The 9159-nt window shown below is 35.5% G+C and overlaps 1 long non-coding RNA gene and 1 other non-coding gene across 2 annotated transcripts; both read left to right on the forward strand.

Moving 5' to 3' along the window:
• Window positions 1–4829: 4829 nt before the first annotated feature.
• Window positions 4830–7967, forward strand: LOC103724384 (uncharacterized). Its single transcript, XR_606806.4, has 2 exons — window positions 4830–4964; window positions 7658–7967. It is a non-coding gene; the product is annotated as an uncharacterized LOC103724384 (long non-coding RNA).
• On the forward strand, window positions 6362–6461 carry LOC113461106 (small nucleolar RNA Z122). Its single transcript, XR_003383142.1, has one exon. It is a non-coding gene; the product is annotated as a small nucleolar RNA Z122 (small nucleolar RNA).
• Window positions 7968–9159: the final 1192 nt, after the last annotated feature.

Raw genomic sequence — 9159 nt, forward strand, 5'->3', positions numbered from 1 at the left:
TGTGGGGACGTCTCGCGCATATCTCTTGAAAACTGCCTTTCTGCCGCCACTGAGAGAGTCGACTCCGCTACTGAGAGAGTCGACTTCGCTGTCGTGGGGACGACTCGGCAGGTGCCGGGGACGTCTCCAAGTGTGCCAGTTCTTCCTGTTTGTGCCAGAGACGTCTCTGAGACTATCAGGAGACGTCTCGGCTGTCCCTGAACTTTTTCTTTCATCTCAAAAAAATTCTTCAATAAATTCATAAAAATTATGGGAACTTGCCTAGACATTTCTTAACAATATTCTTAATAAAACACATGAATTTCTCAATTAAATTGTTAAGATAAATGGAATTATACTCTAGTGTTTTGTATTCATCAAAATCCATTAGGGGGTCAACACCATCATCTTAAATTTTTAGACATGCACAAAATTTTCCTAATTAAACCTAAGAGATCAATACTTGTAAAGGGGCACGTAGCCATGCCATAATAAAAGTCTCATTGAATATCCTTACGTCACCATTTCTTGTTATCCATTGTTGAATTTTGTCAAAATTGCAGCATATATTACCTCTATCATCATTAGGTGATTATACTCTCATCCCTCATTTAATTATGGTGCTTATCATGATCATATTCATCATATCAAATTGCATTGCATGATATTGTTTTCTGTAATTAACCATGTTTACTCTTACTCTACTTAAATCTCACATACTCTCTTCCTCAAATTAAATTATATAGATTTTCGCTACTTGACACTCTCTCCTTACACCATCTCAATCTCTATAGGATCTCCCTAATCCCACTCTATCCCCTAGATCTAATTCCTATGCTTACTCTCTCCTAATAACTAAACAGCCACATGTCCCATTCTCCTTGATCCTTCTAGAATCTACCCAATTCACACCCATAGCTAATTATCCTCTCTCTTTTATTGCGCCAAGTGTTCTTAAATACATGCTTATTCCTTCTCCAAGTCAAGATCTCCAATATGTAATCAATTAGTTGTTTTGTATTTGGTTTCCCTTAGCTTATCATTCCTTAGCCCAATTACTATCTTGATTATAGATCCCTATCTAATTTCTGAAAGCCTTGCCCAAGCTCCTAGAATTAAATTTTGTTGCAACATTTTTCTTTTCTTTGCCCCTAGATCAACTCCTAATTTCACCTATATACTCAATTATTATAGCTAGCCATCCACACAAGAGTAAATACACACTCCCTATCTTTGCAAAAACTCTAGATGTTTACATCACCAATCCAGGGTAGCCTTCAACCAAATCACAAATCCCTATGTCATGACCCCCCCCCCCCCCCCCCCCAACCACCTCCCCACTCCAAATCCCCAATCTTTAGGTCTAAGGAATAGTGAGTTTGTTTCAACCCAAGAAAAAAACCAAATCATGCTTGATGGGTTAGGTTGGTCCAAGCTTAAAATAGGATTGATTGACTTCGATTCCAATTTTTAGAGGTCTAAATGGATCGACTTGAGTTTGAGTTAAGGGTTCACGTGACCCAAAACCTAAACAAACAGATGGATTTATTATATATGTATGTACGTATGTATATATGTACGTATGTATGTATGTATATTGTCTATCATATATGGTTGGCTAAGAACTAGAGACTTATTGAAAATGCCAGAAAAAGCCCTCTAGTTACTACATTAAGAGTCTTACATCATGCTTCTGAATTTATGCGATTTAGATTATTGGAAGGGTTGATGGGTGTTAGAGAAATCTGGGATTCTGCATATGCACATTCTGTGGCCTATGTGATTTATTTTATTTGGGAACCCCCCAGCCCCTAACTTTCTCAATGTTTTTGTGAAGAATAAGGATAAGTTGGTGGAGTAAGATTTGTTATTTGGGACTCTAAGTATGTATTCATTGCAGTGGATGACTATTCTCACTTTGAAACAATAATTTCACTAGCTGAGATGATGGCTGTATGGGAAGGATTGGTATATCTCATTGCTATCTTAAATATGGATCACATTATTTTGGAAAGAGATTGCCGAACAATTATCACCTACATCACCTAAGAAGCATAGGATCAAAGGTCCACTTATCCTCTGATGATAGATATTTGGAGATTCAAATTGAGTATAACTTCATGTGCTATCAAGTATGGGGTTCATGAAGCTAATAAGGTTGCAGACTGGATGGCTTCCTATGTAATGGACCATAGTGGCTTAGAATTATATATGGAAAACTACTTGTATTCTATTGAAAAATTTTTGTGACATTCTTATGACCGATGCAAGTGGATGTATTTATTTAAAGACTTTGTAAAACAATCGATTCAATAAAAAATGCCCCTCTCTTAAAGAGAAGGAAGAGAAAATGAATATTTTAAGAAAAATAATGCTAAAATTTTGAGTATATCTTAAGATTGCATCTCCTCTATTCCACCCCTCATCTCTTATCTTAAGCCTCTTTCCACCCAAAAAAAAACTCAAATGTTTGAATTGCTTCCTAATATGACCTAAATTATTATTAGTTAGGTTTGTATTTAGAATTTGTTTTGATAAAACTTAAACTATCTTTAGAAGTTTTCTCAATCATAATAGGATATTGTTCCTAGTTACGTATATAAGGAGAAGGGATCGTATTAGAACTAGGACTATAATAGTTACAATTATAGGACCTTGGTTTTTTCTATACTCATTGAAAGCAAGCACTAGATGAATATTCATCAATCCTTTAATAGAGGTTGAAAGGTGAGAGAGAGAAGACTGATATCTCACACTATCTTTGGTGCCTGACCTAGCTTACAATATCTTAATATCGATTATAGAGTAATTTTTTTTCTAATTTATGGCTAATCCTAGTCTCCAAGCTAGCTCTAGTCCTTGTAATCCACCTATGACCCACCACCAAAATACCCAACTAACATCTTGTCCTAGACCCATCACTCCTTTACCATACTCAAATCAAATTATACTGCACACTCAACCTATTGTCAATACTAGTCCGAACCTGACCACTATCCCCATGTCTAACTATAATTTTGCATCTGACCTAATCTAAACTATTCTCTGGTGCAGTCACCACCTTTGGGCTACCCCATGTGGGTTATTGGGATTATCACCTTGCTTAAGGTAATCTAAGAACCTAAAAAGGCAAAGGCTTTATGGTCAGATCTAGGACTAGTATGGAGAGGCCTAAAGGTACTCATTAAAGGAGGTCCTAAGAGAAAAGTAGGTCTCTTATCTTCTAATCTATGGTTTCATATATGCAAATGAAATAAAAAAGGACATAGAGGAGGGCGGTTGGGAAGGGGGGCCATGGGAGAGAGAGTGTTTGGGTTTGGGGGGGGGGGGGAGGGGGGAGGGGGTGGGCAAGGCGGGGGCAGGGTCGCATCCAAGCTCATTTTTTTCTTGGTAGTATGTAAGGCTTAAGGTCAATGCTACATTTTATAGAGTCAATTTGGTCGGGGTTCCCATATTCTTGCCAATTTCTTTTTGATTTTTTTATAAATTGAGAAGAATAATGGAATTTTATAGAGGAATATGAGGGGTTTATGATTAAGCTTAATTAAAGGGAAGAGGAGATGGATTGATGAGGTGGCTTGATTCAAGGATTAGGATAAGAGAAAGTTGTATTTTTTGTGTTTTCTATAGATTCAATGGTTAGAACTTTGTAAGAGGGAGAGGGATAGCTTAAGGGTTGAGATAAAAGCTCCTAAATCTAGTAGTCTAATCAACTTAAAATGGCAAGCCTATGTTGGCTAGGAGAGAGGAGATGATTGAAGAGGTGAATGGCCAAGATTAAAGAAGGTTATTTATTTATTTATTTTTATATTTGTACCTTTAGATGGAGGGAGGGGATGATTAGGATTAGGAGAGAGGGTCCAATCTAAGTATGGAGAGAGATGCTTAGCTCATCCCTTCTCTTCGTTGGTGAGGTGGAGAAGGACTGGATGTGGAGGATGAGAAGAGGATTTAAGGGTGGAGAGTAGAATAGAAAGGTTGTAATTTAGGCCAGATCAAAGAAGGATTTAGATAATTAATTAGGTCATTAGAAGGGGATGTAAGGGCCAAATATAAAACACCTAAGTTATATATGAATAAGGTGAAAAAAGATATTTGATTTTGCAGTTATATATGAGTAAAGTTTATGATAAAAAATGAATATTTTTCAAAGAAAATGATGCTTGAACTGGGTTTTGACAAAAATCGGTTATTTTGATGACGATCTTTTGGTGATTTACACTTTCTTCATAAATTATGGTGATTTTGCACTTTCTTTAGAGAAACTTTTATATTCTTATCTATTCGTACTATGTGTAGAAAGTTTACCTTCTCTTATAAAAGAAGTAGAAATGATCATAAGAGTGATTTATAGAATATTTGTTATGGAAAACTACTAAAAATCTCTCACCTCCTTAGATGCTAGAAGGCAGATGTTGAGGTTACTACAAATACAATGAAGGCTTTTGGACAAATGATTAATTTAGACAACTAAGCTGTTATTTTCAGGAGAATATGACAATTCTAAAATAGAAGATCAGCAGCTTAATAGGAGTGAAACGGTGAATTGCCATAAAAATTTCTTGGCTCTTCCAATAGTGACTAAAAAATTTAAAGAAAAAGAAAACAGCTGACTAGTTCAATCAGAGAAAGGGTGGAGAAAAGGTTTCAAGCATGAAAGGAGAAATCTTATGATAGGAAGACAACGTACACGTTATTCAGGAACTTGGGGCTGGTCGAAGTTGTCCGTTGCTCCAGTTCCCATATATTCGGGCTATTGGGTCGATGAGTTGATCCGGCCCATTTACACCACCCTGTTTATTCTAGCAATAGTACGGACCAAATCAGCACCGTTCCTTCCACATATTTTCTCTAAATGACGAAAATACCCTTAGAGTTTGCCCCTCGGCTTTTCCAAACCCTAGCATCATAAATATCGTAGCAAACCCCCCACACCCTCCTTGAAGCCGCTCAGCGAGCAGATCGGCGAAGCGATGAGGGCCAAGGTAAGATTTGGAGTGTTCTCTGCCTTTTGGTTTCCTCTCTTTTGGCCCTTTTGGTTCATAAGAGGTCAATGTGTTTCCTAGAACTCGCTTTATTAAGTGAAATGCTTATGAATTCCAATTAATATTTCGTCTTTTTCCTTGTGGTTTGTCATTTTGATTCCGTGATAAAGGAGTGATTTTTCTGATATTTTTTTTTGATAGTTTTTAGGTGATGCTAACGGTTTTCATATTTCTACTATTTGTGATGTCAAAATGTTTTTTTTTGTTTGATTTGGTATATCTTTTTTTAGGGATTCTGAGTTTTCGTACGGATTTTGTTGTTGTTGATCTGTGGGTTTTGTTGATGACTGTGAGAAAGATTGTTGCTTTTCTTCATGCTGTGGAGAGTCGTGTATCTGGTTTTTGAATATGTTGGATTCATAATGTAGAGGCTTGGTTGCTTTAGTCCTGTGAGAAGAAGTTGGATTTGTTGGTCATATGAATAGATAATGGGTGAAGATTCGTGAAGAAAATAGGAGAGTTTACTTGCTTATTAATGTTTTGTGTTTCATAAGTTGGCTATCCTTTTGGCAGTCCTTGTGGCATCATAATAATACTAACATTTGAGATAATGATTTTTTATGCACATATATTATATATGCTTTGGTTTTTAATATCAAATATAAGCGGTACAATTTGTTAATGGATAGGGGCGTTTGGTTAAATTGGATCTTCAAATTTGAAGACATTTATTTGAAAGCTTGTGTTTCATTTCTCATTTAGGTCGAGGATGATTGCTTCATTTCCTGAAGCATTAACATTTTGGCTAAATCCTTGAAACATTATTTAAAGGGTGTTTAATCTGCTTCTCTAACTATTTTATTTTTTCAGATTTAGTGTCATGATATTTTGCTCTTAAATTGTGCGTATGATGTGTTAGCACTTCACACTTTATTTTCATGCATGCTCTCGTTGTATCTCGTGCCTGTGCTGGAATAAGGTAGCACTCATCTCCATTTTGCTCCTTTCTAGAAATATATTCAATTGTGCGCCCGCATGTTTTGATTTGTCGGATTTGCTCGATGTTCATGCTAGTGAACTTTAGTATATGGTGGGATTAAGTTTAACAGATTCATGGTTCTTTTTGTACTAAAGCAAGTTTAACTAGTTAAAGACTGCAAATGCCAGGAATGTTGAATGAATTAATGTCATTATCGATAAATGTTCTGTTCAAAATGTTGCTTGATTAGTGTTTACTTGATTGATAATTTAGTTGAGCTTGTGATCTATCAGCTTGCTTGAATTTAACTTGATAAAGCTCAAAAATAGTGAAAGAGATAAATAATGTGTTTTACATATTATTTTAGTTGTTGTGTATTAAATCTAATGAATATTTATGTAAGTTTTTTCATTTGGTGTTTGGAAAATGATGCGAGATAAGTCAGAGGTTGTTTCTGAGAAGCAGTAGTGCTTTACTCTGCTTTTGCTGAATAATTTGCACGTCAGTCTGATTCCAAACCCTCTTCAATATTATTGATATAATCTATAGTATGTCAATTGCTTGTATCGTGATTTGTGTCTTGTGTCCATTTTCTTCTTTACTTGTTGGCGATGCTTGATTTTAATGTTGCTTGCCCCGCATCAGCTCCAATCACATCAAGCTGTGGTGATGCTCATAACATGAACAGTCCTTGATATGGTATTATAAATACCAAAATTACCGGCAACTTTGCTTTGCCTTTGCTGAAAAAAATGCATGCCGATCTGATCACAAACTTATTCAATGTAATTTAGTTTCATTATATCATGGTAGCACCCATTGTTCTTATTTTACTATGTATTATTTTTCTCATTGATTGAAAAATCTGAAGTAAAGGTAGTTCTGGAAAGTCATGGAGGTAGTGCTAACTCAGCCTGTAAGCTTATTCAATGAGGTTTTCCATTAACTTAGCTTGAGACAAGTATTGAGACGCCTATCTTTCAAATAAAAATGAAAAATATTAAATTATATTAACTATAGTTGAATTTAAGTGAAAAAATGATGCTAAGAGGTTAGGGGAAAGGGTCATAGAACAAATATTATATTAACTATTTTGCACTGTGTCTATCGACATGTATTACAGGTGTTCTAGCTTGCATTCTTTTTATTTGCATAACTGTATATATATCTGCAAATTGAGTACTATGGTGTGTTTAAGATTATTGTGGACCAACTCTTTTGTTTCTTGTCAGTTCTTCGTTTCTTCTGTTGCCTCTAAGATTTGGGTTTTTTCTCTTTATAGGCTAATTCATTCATGGATTTGAGTGCTTTTGTTTCAGGGTGCATATTTTTCCTTTGGTTGTCTTTCAGGTCCATGCTCCTTGAACAATTGTTGTTTTAAAAGGACTAAACTTTCCATGTCTCATGGGTTGTTAATTTGCCTGAGTTGTTACTTTAAAAGTTATTTGCATGCCTTCAGTTCTTTGATTAAATATTGGGAGTTGCTTCTTTGTTGTTCATAGGTAGGAAATATATCTTGAATTATAATAGCTGCTTACCAAGTATTGTTTTGTTGTGGATTCTACTCCTATCTACACCCTTAGGACAATCACTTATGACACAATCATTCATTTAGCGTTTGTGAATGCTTAAAAGCTTCCTGTTTTGTTGTGGTTACTATTCTTTCTATGTTTCATTAGTTTCTAAACTCATGGGGCTATTCATTTTTCTTCAGTGGAAGAAGAAGCGCATGAGGAGACTCAAGAGGAAGCGCCGAAAGATGAGGCAGAGATCCAAGTAGGTGATGAAGGTATCAGCATCCTTGATTCCGCATCTCACAGAATGTGGTGGTGTCTCTCCTGATTCTTCCGCCTGATGTTGAGTGTGTTAATAGGAGGCGAAACCACCTTCTGTCCCTTGATTGCTTGTTCAGAACTTAGAATATTTTGCTTAGCAGATTAATGTTCTTGTGTTTTGTTTGACAATTGAGAATTTGTTGAAGGCATTTTATTCTGAAACAATTCAACGTTGACTTCTGGTTTCCATCAAGATTTGTTTGGAAATATTTGTGCCCTTAGTGAATTTGTATATGCTATTTCCTACCACTATTTCACCCAAATATTTCTTTATAGGCCATATTCTTGAGGCACAGGTTTAATATGAAATAAGGATGAGTATCCTAAATATTAGGATTTGATTGCTAGTCTGGTTTGGCTACATTAGCTAGCTTATCTTTTTGATGCTGGAGCTATGTTTTTATGGAATCATGGTACATATGGGGATATGCGCGGTTGATACGTGCCTTCATATCCTCTACATACCTTGCATGCAAATACTTGGCCATTGGTGGTATTCATAGTTTCATGCCTCATGGTTTAAATCTCCTATCAGTTTAATATGGTTTTCATTAATTGAGAGGGAAAAAACTAACTACAGTTAGCCATTGACTAGTATTACAAAATTCGAATCATGAATTTATGGAAAAATAATAATATGTCCTGTTGCTGCTGCTTCTGTACTTAATGTTTTATCATCGCTTGTAAGTGGATACATCACTTATTTTAATTTTCTTTATGCTTCTGGAATCTGTTTTAATTTGTGTGCAAACTTCTATTACAAATGTACCTGAACACTTCCTAATTATGATTTTTTACCATTTGACAAAATATGATCGAGCCAGTCCGAAAGCGCAAGTAACAGATATGAATTTGCCAAAGAAGTTATTATCAGTTTTATGAACATATGGTCCGACAAAAGTTCTATTCCAGTTGAAGTTATTCTACATATGAGAAAAAAAAATTACAAGATATTCCTATGCATGTTATTAAGAGTTTCCCTGTCTCCTTTTCAGTACCATGTTAGTTTTATGTGACATGTAAATGTTCCCAAATTTCTTTGATCCAGATCTTTCCTATAGACCATTGCAGTAAAGTGATGGATGATTAAATAAATGACATTCCATGAAACAAAGTCTCAGGCCCAACATTCATACCTCTATGAAGTTAGGATGTCTATTCCCAATTTATCTCTCAGCAGAGATGATCCTTTTATAAAGGTAGGATGTCTATTCCCAATTTATCTCTCAGCAGAGATGATCCTTTTATGAAGGTAGGATGTCTATTGACAACTCTCAGCAGAGATGTTATCTGCGACGAGTTTCACCTTAACCTTTCACATTAGGCCTTGCTTTAAGTTTAAACCAGTCAAGACTTTGTGACATTTCATATTGGAAATTCT

This window comes from Phoenix dactylifera, chromosome 14 (assembly GCF_051530095.1).
Source record: "Phoenix dactylifera cultivar Ajwa chromosome 14, Ajwa_hap1_PhDact_Kaust_v1.1, whole genome shotgun sequence".
In the NCBI taxonomy this organism is placed as follows: domain Eukaryota; kingdom Viridiplantae; phylum Streptophyta; class Magnoliopsida; order Arecales; family Arecaceae; genus Phoenix; species Phoenix dactylifera.